The 20,558-nt window shown below is 40.3% G+C and overlaps 1 protein-coding gene across 3 annotated transcripts in view; it reads left to right on the top strand.

Moving 5' to 3' along the window:
• LOC133072176 (platelet glycoprotein 4) overlaps positions 1–7,006 on the top strand; it is a 56,324-nt gene extending 49,318 nt beyond the window's left edge. For all 3 annotated transcript variants that reach the window (XM_061165150.1, XM_061165151.1, XM_061165149.1), the window contains one exon: positions 5,921–7,006. The gene's annotated coding sequence lies outside the window, so the exon portion shown is untranslated. The remainder of the gene's footprint in view (positions 1–5,920) is intronic.
• The last annotated feature ends 13,552 nt before the right edge of the window (positions 7,007–20,558 follow it).

Raw genomic sequence — 20,558 nt, 5'->3', positions numbered from 1 at the left:
TAAATATTAGTACCCGTGTCCCCTTGAACATAGAGGAGTGCATGCCAGACCCTATTTTCTCTAAATGGAAGCCTTTCTTTAATAATCATAGGTGGCATTGGTATGCCCTGATGGGAGTGGATTCTCCACTAATCCATAGGTTCTATCCACCGTTCCTTCCCTGGGATATCAAAGTAAAAAAATGAAGTGAAGTGGAAGTCACTTGGTAGTGTCCTTCCATTTTCTACCTCATGAACTGTAGCTCTCCAGGCTCCTCTGTCTATGGAATTCTCCAGGCAAGAATACTGGAATGTGTTGCCATGCCCTTCTCCAAAGGAACTTCCTGACCCAGGGATTGAACCCGGGTCTCCTGCATTGCAGGCAGATTCTTTACCATCTAAGCCACTAGGGAAGCCCAGAAGAAGAACAAGGAAAAAAAAAAATGGAATCTAAATTAAAGCAAGGACTGATGCTGAAGCTCCAATACTTGGGCCACCCGATGCGAAGAGCCGACTCACTGGAAAAGATTGAGGGAATGAAGAAAAGAGGGTGACAGAGGATGAGATGGCTAGATGGCATCACTGATTCAATGGACATGAGTTTGAGCAAACTCAGGGAGATAGTAAAGCACAGGGTAGCCTGCCATGCTCCAGTTCATCGGGTCGCAAAGAGTTGGACATAATTTATCAAGTGAACAACAACAGCAGCAAATTGCTCTGAAGAAAACAAATCACAATATTAAAAGACTTATTAAAATAAGTCTTCTAATTCCACTTTCAATCAGATTGCTGACAGTAAGCTGCCCTGCATAGAAATTCTGGAGCTGCCACCAACAATTACTGACCTTAATGTGCTCAAATCATGCTATCTTACATGAATTTCACAGCTCAGTTTAGTTCAGTGGCTCAGTGGTGTCCGACTCTTTGCGACCCCATGAATTGCAGCACGCCAGGCCTCCCTGTCCATCACCAACTCCCTGAGTTCACTCAAACTCATGCCCATCGAGTCAGTGATGCCATCCACCCATCTCATCCTCTGTCGTCCCCTCCTCCTCCTCCTGCCTCCAATCCCTCCCAGCATCAGGGTCTTTTCCAATGAGTCAGCTCTTTGTATCAGGTGGCCAAAGTCCTGGAGTTTCAGCTTCAGCATCAGTCCTTCCAATGAACACCCAGGACTGATCTCCTTTAGGATGGACTGGCTGGATCTCCTTGCAGTCCAAGGGACTCTCAAGAGTCTTCTCCAACACCATAGTTCAAAAGCATCAATTTTTCGGCGCTCAGCTTTCTTCACGGTCCAACTCTCACATCCATACATGACCACTGGAAAAACCATAGCCTTGACTAGATGGACCTTTGTTGGCAAAGTAATGTCTCTGCTTTTTAATATGCTGCCTAGGTTGGTCATAACTTTCCTTCCAAGGAGTAAGTGTCTTTTAATTTCATGGCTGCAATCACCATCTGCAGTGATTTTGGAGCCCAAAAAAAATAAAGTCTGACACTGTTTCCACTGTCTCCCCATCTATTTCCCATGAGGTGATGGGACTAGATGCCATGATCTTAGTTTCCTGAATGTTGAGCTTTAAGCCAACTTTTTCACTCTCCTTTCACTTTCATCAAGAGGCTTTTTAGTTCCTCTTCACTTTCTGCCATAAGGGTGGTGTCATCTGCCTATCTGAGGTTATTGATATGTCTCCCGGCAATCTTGATCCCAGCTTGTGCTTCTTCCAGCCCAGCGTTTCTCATGATGTACTCTGCATATAAGTTAAATAAGCAGGGTGACAATATACAGCCTTGATGTACTTCTTTTCCTATCTGGAAGCAGTCTGTTGTTCCTTGTCCAGTTCTAACTGTTGCTTCCTGACCTGCATACAGGTTTCTCAAGAGGCAGGTCAGGTGGTCTAGTATTCCCATCTCTTTCAGAATTTTCCACAGTTTATTGTGATCCACACAGTCGAAGGCTTTGGCATAGTCAATAAAGCATAAATAGATGTTTTTCTGGAACTCTCTTGCTTTTCTGATGATCCAGCGGGTGTTGGCAATTTGATCTCTGGTTCCTCTGACTTTCCTAAAACCAGCTAGAACTTCTGGAAGTTCTTGGTTCACGTATTGCTGAAGCCTGGCTTGGAGAATTTTGAGTATTACTTTACTAGCATGAGAGATGAGTGCAATTGTGCGGTAGTTTGAGCATTCTTTGGGATGGGAATGAAAACTGACCTTTTCCAGTCCTGTGGCCACTGCTGAGTTTTCCAAATTTGCTGGCATATTGAGTGCAGAACTTTCACAGCATCATCTTTCAGGATTTGAAATAGCTCGACTGGAATTCCATCACCTCCACTAGCTTTGTTCGTAGTGATGCTTTCTAAGGCCCACTTGACTTCACATTCCAGGCTGTCTGGCTCTAGGTGAGTGATCACACCATCATGATTATCTGAGTCATGAAGATCTTTTTTGTACAGTTCTTTTGTGTATTCTTGACACCTCTTCTTAATATCTTCTGCTTTTGTTAGTTCCATACCATTTCTGTCCTTTATCGAACCCATCTTTGCCTGAAATGTTCCGTTGATATCTCTAATTTTCTTGAAGAGATCTCTACTCTTTCCCCTTCTGTTGTTTTCCTCTATTTATTTGCACTGATCACTGAGGAAGGCTTTCTTCTCTCTCCTTGCTATTCTTTGGAACTCTGCATTCAAATGGGTATATCTTTCCTTTTCTCCTTTGCTTTTCGCTTCTCTTCTTCTCACAGCTATTTGTAAGGCCTCCTCAGACAACCATTTTGCCTTTTTGCATTTCTTTTCCATGGGGATGGTCTTGATCCCTGTCTCCTGTACAGTGTCATGAACCTCCGTCCATAGTTCATCAGGCTCTCTATCAGATCTAGTCCCTTAAATCTATTTCTCACTTCCACTGTATAGTCATAAGGGATTTGATTTAGGTCATACCTGAATGGTCTAGTGGTTTTTCCTACTTTCTTCAATTTCAGTCTGAATTTGGCAATAAGGAGTTCATGACCTGAGCCACAGTCAGCTCCTGGTCTTGTTTTTGCTGACGGTATAGAGCTTCTCCATCTTTGGCTGCAAAGAATATAATCAATCTGATTTCCGTGTTGACCCTCTGATGATGTCCATGTGTAGAGTCTTCTCTTGTGTTGTTGGAAGAGGGTATTTGCTATGACCAGTGCATTCTCTTGGTAAAACTCTATTAGCCTTTGCCCTGCTTCATTCTGTACTCCAAGGCCAAATTTGCCTGTTACTCCAGGTGTTTCTTGACTTCCTACTTTTGCATTCCAGTCCCCTATAATGACAAGGACATCTTTTTTGGGTGTTAGTTCTAAAAGGTCTTGTAGGTCTTCATAGAACCATTCAACTTCAGCGTCTTCAGCATTACTGGTTGGGGCATAGACTTGGATTACCGTGATATTGAACGGTTTGTCTTGGAAACGAGCAGAGATCACTCTGTCGTTTGTGAGATTGCATCCAAGTACTGCATTTCGGACTCTTTTGTTGACCATGATGCTACTCCATTTCTTCTAAGGGATTCCTGCCCACAGTAGTAGATATAATGGTCATCTGAGTTAAATTTACCCATTCCAGTCCATTTGAGTTTACGGATTCCTAGAATGTCAACATTCACTCTCGCCATCTCCTGTTTGACCACTTCCAGTTTGCCTTGATTCATGGACCTAACATTCCAGGTTACTATGCAATATTGCTCTTTGCAGCATGGGACCTTGCTTCTATCACCAGTCACATCCAAAACTGGGTATTGTTTTTGCTTTGGCTCCATCCCTTCATTCTTTGTGGAGTTATTTCTCCATTGATATCCATTAGCATGTTGGGCACCTACCGACCTGGGGAGTTCCTCTTTCAGTATCCTATCATTTTGCCTTCTCATAGTGTTCATGGGGTTCTCAAGGCAAGAATACTGAAGTGGTTTGCCATTCCCTTCTCCAGTGGACCACATTCTGTCAGACCTCTCCAACATGACCCGACTGTCTTGGGTGGCCCTATACGGATTGGCTTAGTTTCATTGAGTTAGACACGACTGTGGTCCTGTGATCAGATTGGCTAGTTTTCTGTGATTATTATTAGTGGGTCTGCCCTCTGATGCCCTCTGGCAACATCTACCGTCTTACTTGGGTTTCTCTTACCTTGGACGTGGGGTATCTCTTCACAGCTGCTCCAGCAAAGCGCAGCCGCTGCTCCTTACCTTGGAGGAGGGGTATCTTCTCACGGCCGCCCCTCCTGACCTTGAACGTGGAGTAGCTCCTCTCGGCCCTCCTGTGCCCCACAGCAGCTGCTCCTTGGAACTGGGATTGCTCCTCTTGGCCACAGCCCCTGTCCTCAGGCGTGTGGTAGCGCCTCTCGACCGCCAGCCCTGACCCCAGAGGTGGGGTAGCTCCTCTCGGTCACCGCCCCTGCCCTCCCTAGTTAAAATTTATGATTTTCCAGTAGCCATGGATGTATCAGCATCCATTCTGTTTTTTGGAGACATTACAGAAAACTAAATTTTAACAGTATAATACTGTCTATTTTCAAAGTTTGAATTAGTTAAATTGAAGATTTAAAAAACAAACTTGCCTTTTTGGACCAATTTTTTGTGTGTGTGTTCGTGAGATTGAAAGCTTAGACTGAGGAAGGCAACTTGATCTTTTGATCTGATGCTTTCTGCCTATATATATTTCCTTAAAAGGAGACTGAACAATTCTGCCTACAGTCTATTTGGACAGAATGTATTCAAAATGCTAATACATTCACATTATAATAAAGGAGACATGGCATCATCTTTAAAACCTGTCATCAATCCAGTAACATGTTTAAACACAGTAATTCATATGACCATTTATATAATAGACCAAAATATCATCTATTGAAAAGCCAAGTTAAAACAAAAACTTGTTCTAGTGGGAAAATTAGCTTTTCAAAATGAACTATAGTAGTTGTAAATTTTTTGGTATTATCCTCTATTAAAATTACACAGCCTATTTCATCAGTGCTTAATGAGCCCTGAATGTCCAACATCTTGGGTCTCTATGTAGCTTGGGCTCCCCTGGTAGCTCAGCAGGTAAAGAATTCGCCTGCAATGCAGGAGACCCCGGTTTGATTCCTGGGTTGGGAAGATCCCCTGGAGGAGGATATGGCAGTCCACTTCAGTATTCTTGCCTGGAGAATCCCCATGGATAGAGGAGCCTGGAGGGCTACAGTCTATGTGGTCACAATGAGTTGGACACAACTGAGCGATTCAGCACAGCTGTGTAGCTGAATGTAAAAGATTGAAAACTTTCCAGAGTGTCTTTATAAACAAGTATATTGGTTTGGCTTAAACATCTGACTGTTACAAGGAAAGTAACTGTTCTTTATACAATGGGATGTCTTTTTTCTTTGCAAAAGAGAAGAAAAATTTTCTAGGTTGATTACTTGATTTACTAGATTTAGACAAATCACAGATATAGAATTCCTTAAACAGGCCTCATGTTGAATATTATAATTAATTATGCCTTTGGGAAGATTTATAAACGACTGAAAAATAAGGAGACACTGTACTGAGGGAATAAAGTAAAAATGGGAGAGTGAAGGTGTGGATTTATTCAATGGATCACAAAGAGAATAAGCCAACAGTCTTTTCAAAAGTAGTAGTACATACACCACTAAGGAAGATGGTCTGAAAGCACAGCAAAGAGTGGAAATGCTCATGAAGAGCAGACTTAATGAGTGACCCTCCTTATATGACTGTGTGCAGCTCTTGAGAGCTGGGAAGGAGTCTTCCATGTTCCCTGGAATGGGAAAATAACTGCCTTATCCATGAAGTACATCAGAGAAATTTTCTCTACAGCTGGAGAAATTGGACTGATTTCTAGAAAGTATAACATCTTTAATATATAGAATTTGAGTCTTAACTATTTTTCCATGAATTTCTGATATGTACCTTATCTTTCTTCTTTCCAGGGAGCAAAAGAGTCTCTACATTTATGCACCAGCTATGTCAGGACCTTTCTTAATATCACCTTACAAAAGTCAAGATTTTCATGCTTTATTTTTGCAAAACACACCTTATCTTACAGTTCAAGAACTGGTGACTCTCCCTCCCTCTACCCCTCCCCGCATAAGTAGCAGCACATTTCAAAAGGATTATTAAGACATCATTAAAATCCACACTTTGAACAAAAAACCAGCACTTTTAAAAATTCAACATGTTCACAATGGTATGGACTTCAGTTTCTACAGATGTGGCTTGAGCATGATCCACTTATTTTTATTGGTACTGATTCACCAATTTATTCCCAATGCTAAATTCAGCAGAGAGATGGTCATTCTACACAATTCCTGGACCCTGAACACTAGCCTTCCTCATCGAAAGGAAAACATCACTACCCTCATCAGTATCCCTGCAAAACACAGACCCCAGTACTGTCAGTCCATTGCCTCTGAAGAGCAAATATTTTGAAAGATATTTGAAAACGTAAACTAAATGACTGGCCTATGAACCATCTATTATACATTACTCAAGTTTTTTTCTCAATGGAATCCTTTGTACAGCATCAGCAAGGCATTATAGCCATGGTATTTATAACAATACGGGCTTATATTTTTGTCAGTGGTTATGCATTTGGACATTAGAGAAGGAAATGGCAACCCACTCCAGTGTTCTTGCCTGGAGAATCCCAGGGACGGGGAGCCTGGTGAGCTGACGTCTGTGGGGTCACACAGAGTTGGACACGACTGGTGACTTAGCAGCAGCAGCATGCATGCATTTGGACATGTTTGAGAACTTTGCTATCTTCCATGTTCTACCGCTCTTCTGGAAATCTGAGCAAATTTTCATCTTTCTACTCAGTTTCATACACCTTATGCTTGGCTACTTCAGAAGCTGTGCTAGCACTAAGAGATGTAAATGATAATACAGAAATTATTGTGTGGGAGATTACTAGCTGTAGAATGTTCACTCATAGTCATTTGTTGTAAAATTTCTTGCTTTCATTGTCACCTCAGAAAGACTGGTTTTGAACATTAAAAGATGTTCCTTAAAATCTTGTACTTTGTCTAGTTCCTCTTGTGTCACAAAACATTTACTCTAGTTTTCTAATTGTTCTATCTGAATTTTTGTTTCTGTATGAATCTAATATTTCCTTTTGAAATATTATTTCTAAATTCAATCTTTACAACTTTTTCCTTATCTAATTTTTGAGCCAGTTGGGGGATAAGGAAATAAAAAGATAGCTGGTCATGCTTTAAAGGTACAGAACTTAAATTCTAGATTATGAAAGACCTTTCCTTTCTACCAGAAGATGTGTTGCTTGGTAGTCCTGCTTTCTTAAGCAGAAGTTCACTTATGGCAGAGACCACAAGTCCTCCTAAAAAGGCTCCCCATAGAAGGGGATGATGGACCACGTTCTGCCTTGTGTTTTACAGGATAAATTATTAGTAACTGGTTTGTTTAGATACTAAAATCAGGAATAATCTTGTCATGTCAGTTGCCAGGGTAAATAAATACCAAAAACTGCAAACCGAGATAACACCAGTTTGGAAGGATCTTTGGAAAAATCTTGAAGATATTCAAAACATACTGATGTAATATCCTTTCATTTCCTGGGAATAGAAAAAGTAACCTCCTAAAATATGGGGATGTGTTTGAGAAATTAAAATGAACAAAGTGTAATTCAGGCTTCAGGAGCAGGAGAGCAGGTTTCTGACCTGCCTGGACACTGCCTGAATTCTGTGCCTGCCTGTAAGTCCCGCCAGTCAGACAGTATTTTATATGAGAAAGAGAGTGGATCTTGGAATCTACTAAACCTCTGAAGGCCTTACGAGCCCCCTAGGGGTTCTAAGAAATGTTGACAACTCACAAGGTGAAACAAACAGCATTGTAAAAATCCATGGCTGATTCATATCAATGTATGACAAAACCCACTGGGAAAAAAAAATAATAATAAAAAAAAAATAAAAAAAAAAAAACAGAAAAAAAAAAAAAAAAAAGTTAAAAACCAAAACTGCAATTTTGCAAGCAAACTGATGATGCTATGTTTGTGTGCGGCCTGGGATTGTAAATGGGAGACCTCAAAACTTCAATCTGAAGTCTCACCCATGGGGTAGATGTACTTTCCAGGACCCTTTCCCTGTTGGGGCTCCAGATTAAGGAGGGACTTCTCAGTGCTGCTCAAGTCTGGATATGGATAGGCCCAATCTGGTGATGTATAAGCTGTGACTTCTTCATTGCTTGTAATTCCTTTTTAAAGTGACTGTATATTGAAATTAACTCAAATAATTATCCATAAAAATTGAAATTGTTTATTTGTGACTAAGGAGTGGTTTCTTTTGTTAATGAATTCATCAAACCTAAAGGAAAGTAAAACTTTTGGCAAAACATCATGTGAGATCCTAGACATCTGTCTTCTGATACTGAGTCTACTTTCACTACATTAGAATACCTGTGTCATACATTGATATGAATCAGCCATGGATTTACATGTATTCCCAATCCTGATCCCCCCTCCCACCTCCCTCTCCACCCGATTCAATAATAATAAAAAAAAAGAAAAAAATAAAAATGGGAGACAGTTATTTTTATATGACGAGTGAGTTTGGATGTGTGCACGATGCTTCCACATGCATGTGCTGCAGCGGGAGCGGGGCACTTTAGGGAATATGTCTCATGTTGACTTAATTGCCCCAGAGCAAGTATAATTGTACACATGGATGGATTAGTCTGCTTTTTTTAATTGAAAAATTGCCCCATATTTTAAAGAGTCACGTTTTTATTCAACATTGTTAAATCACCCCAAAAAACCAGGTGTTTAAAACTGAAAGTTTGAAAATCTGTATCATCTGCAAAGGGGTTAACATAAATTGGAGAATCTGTGGCATCTTAAAATGGGTTGAGGCTTACGGTTGCTGATGAGCACATGAAGAAAAGAAAATGTATAGATCTTTCAGTACCCAGAAAAAGAGGTTAAAGGGGGTGTCATCTTAGGGGAAACATAGCTATATGTTAGATTTTTACATGTGTGATAATCTGTTGATCTTATTAACCCATTATCCATGTCTGGTCTTGGATCCATGTCTTCTAGATAGAAGAATATCTTTCTAGCTGGAGTTTGTTGCAGGTGTGTTCTGTCAGTTCAGCGTTTCTGGTTGAAGTTCAATGTATTAGAGACACTGTGACTGCCTTCTCTTTGTCTGCCTCTTTATGGTCACCTACAACTATAAATAACCACTCCACTTAATTAATCACTATTCATTACGTTTTCTGCATATACTTACAGAATTACCTGTATTTGTTTTTCTGAGTTATTTACAGCAAGTTGAGTTAATGAACTAAAGATGAATTAGTGCCAAATACTGGTATCAAAAAAAAATACAGGCATAGTCTGCTTTTTCCTTTCTTGGCTCAAAGGTAGCTGCATTATTAAATATTTGTGAAAATAAAAATTTCCTTTAGTAGAAAATGATTTGCTTTTCATTTATTTAGTTTTGAATGTGTATGATTTGAATGTTATTTGATATTACTATTGTAACTATATATTAGCTATTATTGACCCTATCCGAGTTTTTTACATATTAACTCCTATTCTCTTTTCCCAACTGTTCTCAGATGCTAGTAAGCTTATGTGCGCATATTTCCAAAATTCTCCATTCTATACACTCATGAAGAAACTAGCTTCATGAGTGACATAGCTAAGGACAAACGGTTTAAACTCTTGTTTATTTCACTGTGTGAAATCTGAGTCAGGTGCCTCAGCATCACCTGTGAACTTCTTAACAATGCAGAATCTCAGATTCTATCCTAGACCTACTGAATCAGAATCTGTAGTTTGGTAGGATACCAAAGTGTTTTCTAGTCACAAGGAAGTAAAAATGCCCACATTTAAATCACAGTGAAATTAGACCACCTGTGTAACAGTTTTATTTGTCTTGTTCTTGGTATTAGGTAGATTTATTACAGAATGACTTAAGAGAGCGAAGCTATACAAGCATACTGCTATGAGAGGAAAGTTCATTGTGCTTGACAATTTTCTATAAATATTTCACTTCGCAGAAGGAAATGGCAACCCACTCCAGTGTTCTTGCCTAGAGAATCCCGTGGACAGAGGAGCCTGGTGGGCTGCTGTCCGTAAAGTCACACACAGTCGGACACGACTAAAGCGACTTAGCATGCATGTATTGGAGAAGGCAATGGCAGCCCACTCCAGTGTTCTTGCCTGGAGAATCCCAGGGACGGAGGAGCCTGGTGGGCTGCCGTCTATGGGTTCACACAGAGTCAAACATGACTGAGGCAACTTAGCAGCGGCAGCAGCATTTCACTTAGCTTTGTCGTTTGCTCTGTGAAATTTGAAAATGCTATTTTCAGATGGTCATAGAGCTAATCAGCTTAGCAGGGTAGGGGGTGAAGCAATAGTAACTTGACTCTCTGAATCTTATGGAAGGAGTTCTTTTATCTGTTTGACAGTATTCATGACAAATATTCATCTTTACTGCATGTAAAGAAGAAGATAGGTCAGGAGCAGGGAAGAGATATTAACACTGGAGATATTTCCCAGAGTTCATCTGAGGTAGAAATTATCTATTTATTGAATAAAGGGGCTCTTCAGAATCCAGTCATTTTATATATTACACAAATTATAAGGAATGTGTTAACAGCTACAGAGCTTTAATCTGGGCAAAATAATGGGTTGGATTTCTTCCCTGGAGGATGTCTTGAGAGGGACAAGCAGGAGCAAGGAGGAGAATACAAAGACAAGGGCTTTTTTCTGGAAAGAATGAGTGTCTACACAGTCATAGAAGCATAAATAAGGCCAGTGTGGAGGAGAGAACCGAGCTCCAACCTACCTAGAAGCCAGAAGTCAAGGCTACAGCTGTTCTGCCCTAAGACTACAGTCAGTCTACACAGGTGAGGACTATGGTCATTATGGAAAGATGGTACTATATATGACAGGATAAGTAATTAGTGGAAGATAGTTTTACAAATCCCACTTTCTAAGTATTAAAGAAGAGAATTTAGTTATTGTAGACATCTAAGGAAACATCTTTAGATGGTTTTGCCAAGAGAACGCACTAGTCATAGCAAACACAGCCTTCCAACAACACAAGAGATGACTCCACACATGGACATTACCAAATGGTCAATACCAAAATCAGACTGATTATATTCTTTGCAGCCAAAGGTGGAGAAGCTCTATAATGTCAGCAAAACAAGACTGGGAGCTGACGGTGGCTCCACTCATAAACTCTTTATTACAAAATTCAGACTTAAATTGAAGAAACTAGGGGAAACCACTAGACCATTCAGATATGACCTAAATCAAATTCCTTATGATAATACAGTGGAAGTGACAAACAGATACAAAGGATTAGACCTGACAGACAGAATTCCTGAAGAACTATGGATAGAGGCTCATGACATTGTAAAGGAGGTGGTAATCAAATCATTCCCCAAAAAAGAAATGCAAAAAGCCAAAATGGTTGTCTGAGGAGACCTTACAGATAGCTGAGAAGAGAAGTGAAAGACAAAGAAGAAAAGGAAAGGTACACCCATCTGTATGCAGAGTTCCAAAGAACAGCAATGAGAGATAAGAAAGCCTTCCTAAGAGAGCAATGCAAAGAAATAGAGGAAAACAACAGAATATGAAAGACTAGAGATCTCTTCAAGAAAATTAGAGATACCAAGGGAACATTTCATGCAAAGATGGGCTCAATAAAGGACAGAAACGGTATGGATGTAACAGAAGCAGAAGATATTAAGAAGAGGTGGGAAGAATACACAGAAGAACTATACAAAAAAGATCTTCACGACCCAGATAATCATGATGGTGTGATCACTCACCTAGAGCCAGACATCCTGGAATGTGAAGTCAAGTGGGCCTTAGGAAGCAACGCTACGAACAAAGGTAGTGGAAGAGATGGAATTTCAATTGAGCTATTTCCAATCCTAAAAGATGATGCTGTGAAAGTGCTGCACTCAATATGCCAGCACATTTGGAAAACTCAGCAGTGGCCACAGGCCTGGAAAAGGTCCGTTTTCATTCCAATCCTGAAGAAGGACAATGTGAAAGAATGTTCAAATTATGACACAATTGCATTCATCTCACACTCTAGCAAGGTAATGCTCAAAATTGAGAACTTTCAGATGTTCAAGCTGAATTTATAAAAGGCAGAGGCACCAGAGATCAAATTGCCACCATCCTTTGGACCACAGAAAAAGCAAGCCAATTCCAGGAAAACATCTACTTCTGCTTTACTGACTACACCAAAGCCTTTGACTTTATGGATCACAATAAGCCGTGAATAATAAACAGATGGGAATACCAGACCATCTCACCAGCCTCTTGAGAAACCTGTATGCAGGTCAAGAAGGAACAGTTAGAACTGGACATGAACAACCAACTCGTTCCAAATCAGGAAAGGAGTACGCCAACGCTGTATACTGTTACCCTGCTTATTTAACTTATATGCAGAGTACATCATTTGAAATGCTGGACTGGATGAAGCACAAGCTGGAGTCTAGATTGCAGTGAGAAATATCAATAATCTCAGATATGCAGATGACACCTGCCTTAAGGAAGAGAGCGAAGAGGAACTAAAGAGTCTCTTGATGAAAGTTAAAGAGGAGAGTGAAAAAGTTGGCTTAAAAGTCAACATTCATAAAACTAAGATCATGGCATCCAGTCCCAGTACTACATTGCAAATAGATGGGGAAACAATGGAAATGGTGAGAGGCTTTATTTTGGGGGGCTCCAAAGTCACTTGAGATGGTGACTGCAGTCAAGAAATTAAAAGATGTTTGCTCCTTGGAAGAAAAGCTGTGATAAACCTAGACAGCATATTAAAAGGCAGAGACATTACTTTGCTGACAAAGTCCATCTAGTCAAAGCTATAGTTTTTTCCAGGAGTTATGTATGAATGTGAGAGTTGGACCATAAAGAAATCTGAGTGCTGAAGAACTGAGGCTTTTGAACTGTGGTGTTGGAGAAGCCTCTTGAAAGTCCCTTTGGCTGCAAGGAGGTCAAACCAGTCAATCCTAAAGAAATCTGTCCTGAATATTCATTAGAAAGACTGATGCTGAAGCTCTAGTAGTTTGGCCACCTAATATGAAGAACTAACTCCTTGGAAAAGACCCTGATGCTGGGAAAGATTGAAGGCAGTTAAAGAAGGGGATAACAGAGATTGAGATGGGTGGATGGCATCATCCACTCAATGGACATGAGTTTGAGCAAGCTCTGGGAGTTGGTGATGGGCAGGGAAGCCTGGTGTGCTGCAGTCCGTGGGTTCACAAAGAGTCGGACATGACTGAGTGACCGAACTGAACTGAAACATAGAGCAAATGGGAAAAATCCAACAATGAGCAGGTAGGAGAGGTTGAGACATAATTTTGCCATAAACCCAACACCTAGCTCAGCTATCATCATTCAGGAAGAAATTTACAACTCACAGCTGCTTCCTAAGGAGCAAAGAGTATGACTCTACAACTGGGCACCCTAAGTTTTAAGATCTACAACTGAGAGGTGAGCCCCCTGAACATACAGCTTTCTAAGTCAATGGGTCTTGCGTCCACAAGATCCACAAAGGTATAACAAAATGAGAAATGACCCTTAAAGGGCTCACATGTGCAGATTCACCTGCCCCAGGGCCAGGTACAGAAGCAGCAGAACAAGAGGCATGCAGAATGCATATGAAAGATGCTCAATTGCTAACCTTAAAATGTCAGACTGTGTGGCAGGCATCTCATTTCACACACACACAGGCCTTCTGGGGAGAGAGGATTGCAACACCATCTTCACACACTTGCTCTGCCTTGTTCTAGCAGGCAGGGGCCACCTCCCCTGTCCCACCTTGGACATCATGCTATGCTACCCCTCTGCCCTACTCCAGCCAGCAGGTGCCAATTTCACATTCTCCCTCTGCAGTGCTAAGGAGAACCAGTATCTCCCAATTTAGTCCATTCACTCAGTCATGTCCAACTCTGCAACCCCATGGAATGCAGCACGCCAGGCTTCCCTGTCCATCACCAACTCCCAGAGCTTATTCAAACTCATGTCCATTGAGTCAGTGATGCCATCGAACCTGTTGTCCCCTTCTTCTCCTGCCTTCAATCTTTCCCAGCATCAGGGTCTTTTCCAATGAGTCAGTTCTTCACATCAGGTGGCCAAAGTATTGGAGTTTCAGCTTCAGCATCAGTCCTTCCAATGAATATTCAGGACTGATTTCCTTTAGGATGGATTGGTTGGATCTCCTCACAGTCCAAGGGACTCTTAAGAGTCTTCTCCAACACCACAGTTCAAAAGCATCAATTCTTCAGTGCTCAGCTTTCTTTATAGTCCAACTCTCATATCCATACATGACTACTGGAAAAACCATAGCTTTGACTAGATGGACTTTTGTTGGCAAAGTCTCTCAGAGGGGAGCTTTTACCCAGATTTGGTGATTAGACTTTTATATCTGGTGCTCTGGATTTGGAGAGTGCTTCCCTGGGGATAGCTCTTGATTGCCTGGCTCTAGAGGCCAGTGGGGCTTCTCTTTCTCTGATGGGACTATAACATTTGAACTGACAGCTCCTGGCAGACTACCATGCCAAGGACACTGCACATTCAGCAGACTGAAATACTCCCATTCTTTCTGTGAAAGAGACCTCTTTGCCTGATCTGGAGCTTTGATCTCAGGGGCAGACTTCAGGATTAGCATTTATCTAGAGGCCTATTGAACATAAGCTGGCAAACACCAACTCTGTGCTCTCATTCTGCCTCACTATACCTCACCAGTATCTTTCAGAAAAGAACTATTTTCCTTGTCTGGAGCCCTGATTTTTGCAAGTGCCACCCAAGGCACACCTCTAGAACACTTGAATTTGCAGGCCAAAAGGGCATAAAACTATGATCACACTAGATAATGTAAACGTGCATGATTTATACCAGAATATATACTCAGGCATACAAAAAGAATGAAATAATTCCATTTGAAGTCACATGGATGGATCTAGAGATTATCATACTATGACAAGTAAGTCAGAGAAAGAGAACTGTACTATAGACTCACAGAGAAAACAAACTCATGGTTAGCAAAGGACAAAGAGGGGAGGAATAAACTGGCAATCGGGGATTAACAGATACATGATACTATACATAAAATAAACAAAAAGGACCTACTGTATAGCACAGGGAACTATATTCAATATCTTATAATAACCTACAATGGCAATGAATCTGAAAAACAATATGTGTGTTTAAATTTTTTGCTGTATACCTGAAATATTGTAACTTCTGTTGAACCATAAAAATTCTAAATTTTGAGCAATTTTGAGAAAGAATAAAGCTGGAGGCATCATACACCCTGATTCCAAACTGTATTACAAAGCAAAACAGGATGTTATTAGCATAAAAACAGACATATATTAATGGAACAGACTAGAGACTGCAGCAATAAACCTATGCATATATGGTCAATAATTTACAACAAAGTAGTTCAGAATATATAACAGGGAAAAAAATAATCTCTTCAATAGATGTTGGTGCAAAACCTTGACAACCACATGTAAATAACTGACACTAGACCACTATCTCATACCATACACAAAAATTAACTCAAAATGCACTGAAGACTTGAATGTTAGGCCTGAAACCATACAACTCTTGGAAGAAAACATATGCAGTAAGCTCTCTGACAACAATCTTGATTTTTTTTTCAAATTTTGCAACAAAAGGAAAACAAATGAACTACATCAAATTCAAAAGTTTTAGCAGAGTAAAGGAAACCAATAAAATGAAAAGACAAACTATGGAATAGGAGAAAATATTTGCAAATCATGTATTTGATAAGAGGCTAATATGTGAAATACATAAAGAATAAAAAATTCTTAATGAATATAAAAAAAAATCTGGTTAAAGAACTGGAAGAAGATCTGAATAGATATTTTTCAAATGAATATATACAAATGGCCTAACAGGTAGTTGAACTGCAAATCACAACCACAGTGAGATACCACTGCACATTAATTAGAATGGCTGTCATTAAAAAGACAAGAAATAGCAAGTGTTGGAAAAGATATGGAGAAAAGGAAATCCTTGTGCACTGTTGTTGGGAATGTAAATTGGAGCACACAACATGGAGAAACAGTGGAAGTTCTTCAAAAAAATTAAAAATACCATAAGATTCAGGATTTCTACTTCTGGGCATTTTCTGAAGAAAACAAAAACACTAATTTTGAAAGATATATGCATTCCCCATATTGTTGCAGCATTACTGATGAAAGCCAAAATCAGGAAACAACTTAAGTGTTCACTGAGGCATGGAAGGACAGAGAAATTGTGATAGATAAACAAACACAATGGAATATTATTCAGTCATGAAAAATGACATATTGCCATTTGTGATGACATGAACAAATTTTGAGGGCATTGTGCTAAGCGAAATAAGTCAAAGAGAGAAAGACAAACATGGTATGATCTCATTCATATACAGAATCCAAAATAAAAAAAAATCAAGCTCATAAATACAGAAAATACATTGGTGGTTGCCAGAGGCAAGGGGTAGGCATAGGTGAAGTCAGGAAAGAAAGTCAAAAAGTACAAACCTTCAGTTATAAAAGAAGCCTTGAACATGTACGGCATGATGACTCTAGTTAGTAATACTGTATTGCACATGTGAAAGCTGCTAAGACAATCAATCTTAAGAGTCTTTATCACAGGGAAAAACTGTAACTATTTACAGTGATAGTAGTTAACTAGACTTATAGTAGGGTCTTTCTTGGTGGCTCAAATGGTAAAGAATATGCCTGCAATGCAGGAGACCAGGGTTTGATCCCTGGCTTGGGAAGATCCCCTGAAGGGCATGGAAACCCACTCCAGTATTCTTGTCTGATAATCCCATGGACAGAGGAGCCTGGTGACTACAGTCCATGGGGTCGGGAAGAGTTAGACATGACTGAGCAACTTTCACTTCACTTCAGACTTATTATGGTGTGATCACCACACTGTATAACTATGTTGTATACCTGAAACCAAGGTAATGTTATACAGTCATCCCTAGGTATTTAGCAGGGGATTTGCCCAGACCTCCATGGATACAAAAATCCAGGGAAGCTCAAGGCCCTTACATAAAATGGCACAGTACAATTGGATCTGTATGTCTACTCTCTGCATCCCAAGATTCAGCAAGTACATACTGAACTCCAAACATAGCTTAATCTGTGGATGCAGAACCCATGGGTATGGAGAGACAACTTTGTGTAAATTGTACAATTTTTTTAAAAAGGGTATTCAGTTCTGCTAACCAAAGAACAAATAACAAGGATAGATGAAACTGAGGGTAGAAGCCAGTATGACTCATCAGATGCAGAGTATTTGTTGAAAACAGAAGGAATGGAAACACCAAATAAACATGAGTCAGTAAATGTTTAAGATTCTACATTTATATGAGGCAAAGAGGTATCCTGGGCTTCCCTGGTGATTCAGCGGTAAAGAATCTTCCTGCAATGTAGGAGACCCAGGTTCGATCCTTGGGTCAGGAAGATCCCCTGGGGAGGACATGGCAACCACTCCAGTATTCATGCCTGAAGAGAGGAGCGTGGCAGGCTACAGTCCATAGGGTCGCAAAGAGTTGGACACAACTGCAACAACTTAGCATGCGCACACACAGAGGTGTCCCATTTGTCTGCTGTCAGTAACAAGTAGAAAACAAAAAACTATGCTGTCCATCAGGTCACTAGTTGTCTACAGCTGTGGCCATACCTGTCCCTGTGTCTCTCCCATACAACAATAAAAGGGTAGAATTTGACCCCAAGCATTATCAGTATTTTAGACTCACTTGCTCCTCGATCCCAAGCATTATCAGTATTTTAGACTCACTTGCTCCTCGATCATGTGCCACAGGATTCACGTACAGTGAGGATTTCATCCTGCGTGCATCCTTTCTTGTTTGTAAACCTAGCACATCTCTCTCCCCTAACTTCTCACTGTGTATTTTTATACTGATCTTAAAATTATACTACTCAACCATCTAAAGTTTGGGGATTTTTTGGTTTGAAGACCACTGGGAGAGTGCCTAGACATGTGCTTGAAAGACACTGTTGCATCAAGGTCATTTTTACACAACTTTATAGATTCTTTGTTAGGATAAAAAAAAAAGTGTCTGTTTATCTGAAATAATTTGGTATGCAAAATATAAAGAAAATATTCAACAGACTTGCTAAATTAAAAAAAAGCAAACAAACAAGTATCATATGCCATATAAGGCCCAGATGGCAAATAAGTTTCTTTCAACATCTATTTGATTGTAGTTGCTTAAAATCAATTGGCTGAGAAAGACTTAAACAGATTGAGAAAAATAAATAGACAGTTCAAGATCTGTGTAGACAAAAGGCCATGAAGAGTTAGTAAAAGTATATCGTGAGAAAATTCATGTAAACGTCGGGGAAGAAAAAAATCCCTAAACATAACTATAAATGAGCAAGTTGATGTCTGGCTTTAACCAATGACATCATTAAATGGAATAAACATTTATGGTCAATTAGTTGAAACTGTCACATTGTAGAAATGAAAAAAAAAGTTCAGTATAGTAATAATAGAGTTCAGTTCAGTTCAGTCTCTCAGCTGTGTCTGACTCTGCGACCCCAAGAACCCCAGCACACCAGGCCTCCCTGTCCATCACCAACTCCTGGAGTCCACCCAAACCCATGTCATCGAGTTGGTGATGCAATTCAACCATTTCATCCTCTATCGTCCCCTTCTCCTCCTGCCCTCAATCTTTCCCAGCATCAGGGTCTTTTCCAATGAGTCAGCTCTTTGTATCAGGTGGCCAAAGTCCTGGAGTTTCAGCTTCAGCATCAGTCCTTCCAATGAACACCCAGGACTGATCTCCTTTAGGATGGACTGGCTGGATCTCCTTGCAGTCCAAGGGACTCTCAAGAGTCTTCTCCAACACCACAGTTCAAAAGCATCAATTCTTCAGTGCACAGCTTTCTTTATAGTCCAACTCTCACATCCATACATGACCACTGGAAAAAACACAGCCTTGATTAGACGGACCTTTGTTGGCAAAGTAATGTCTCTGCTTTTTAATATGCTGTCTAGGTTGGTCATAACTTTCCTAACAAGGAATAAGCATCTTTTAATTTCATTGCTGCAATCACCATCTGCAGTGATTTTGGAGCCCAAAAAAATAAAGTCTGACACTGTTTTCACTGTTTCCCCATCTATTTCCCATGAAGTGATGGGACCGGATGCCATGATCTTAGTTTTCTGAATGTTGAGCCTTAAGCCAACTTTTTCACTCTCCTCTTTCACTTTCATCAAGAGGCTCTTTAGTTCTTCTTCACCTTCTGCCATAAGGGTGGTGTCATCTGCCTATCTGAGGTTATTGATATTTCTCCCAGAAATCTTGATCTCAGCTTGTGCTTCTTCCAGCCCAGCGTTTCTCATGACGTACTCTGCATATAAGTTAAATAATCAGGGTGACAATCTACAGCCTTGATGTACTCCTTTTCCTATTTGGAAGCAGTCTGTTCCATGTCCAGGTCTAACTGTTGCTTCCTGACCTGCATACAGGTTTCTCAAGAGGCAGATCAGGTGGTCTGGTATTCCCATCTCTTTCAGAATTTTCCACAGTTTATTGTGATCCACACAATCAAAGGCTTTGGCATAGTCAATAAAGCAGAAATAGATGTTTTTCTGGAACTCCCTTGCTTTTTCAATGATAAAGCGGGTGTTGGCAATTTGATCTCTGGTTCCTCTGACTTTCCTGAAACCAGCTTGAACATCTGGAAGTTCATGCTTCATGTATTTCTGAAGTCTGGCTTGGAGAATTTTGAGCATTACTTTACTAGCATGTGAGATGAGTGCAATTGTGTGGTAGTTTGAGCATTCTTTGGGATTGCCTATCTTTGGGACCGGAATGAAAACTGACCTTTTCCAGTCCTGTGGCCACTGCTGAGTTTTCCAAATTTGCTGGCATATTGAGTGCAGAACTTTCACAGCATCGTCTTCCAGGATTTGAAATAGCTCAACTGGAATTCCATCACCTCCACTAGCTTTGTTCATGGTGATGCTTCCTAAGGCCCACTTGACTTCACATTGCATGATGTCTGGCTCTGTATGAGTGATCACACCATCGTGATTATCTGGATCATGAAGATCTTTTTTGTACAGTTCTTGTGTGTATTCTTGCCACCTCTTCTTAATATCTTCTGCTTCTGTTAGGTCCCTACCATTTCTGTCCTTTATTGAGCCCATCTTTGCATGAAATATTCCCTTGGTATCTCTAATTTTCTTGAAGAGATCTCTACTCTTTCCCATTCTGTTGTTTTCCTCTATTTCTTTGCATTGATCACTGAGGAAGGCTTTCTTATCTCTCCTTGCTATTCTTTGGAACTCTGCATTCAGATGGGTATATCTTTCCTTTTCACCTTTGCTTTTCGCTTCTCTTCTTCTCACAGCTATTTGTAAGGCCTCCTCAGACATCCATTTTGCTTTTTTGCATTTCTTTTTCTTGGGGATGGTCTTGATTCCTGTCTCCTGTACAATGTTAGGAACTTCCATCCATAGTTCATCAGGCACTCTGTCTATCAGATCTAGTCCCTTAAATCAATTTCTCACTTCCTCTG

The sequence above is a fragment of the Dama dama genome, chromosome 18 (assembly GCF_033118175.1).
Source record: "Dama dama isolate Ldn47 chromosome 18, ASM3311817v1, whole genome shotgun sequence".
In the NCBI taxonomy this organism is placed as follows: Eukaryota; Metazoa; Chordata; class Mammalia; order Artiodactyla; family Cervidae; genus Dama; species Dama dama.
This window is presented reverse-complemented; position numbering and strand designations above follow the sequence as displayed.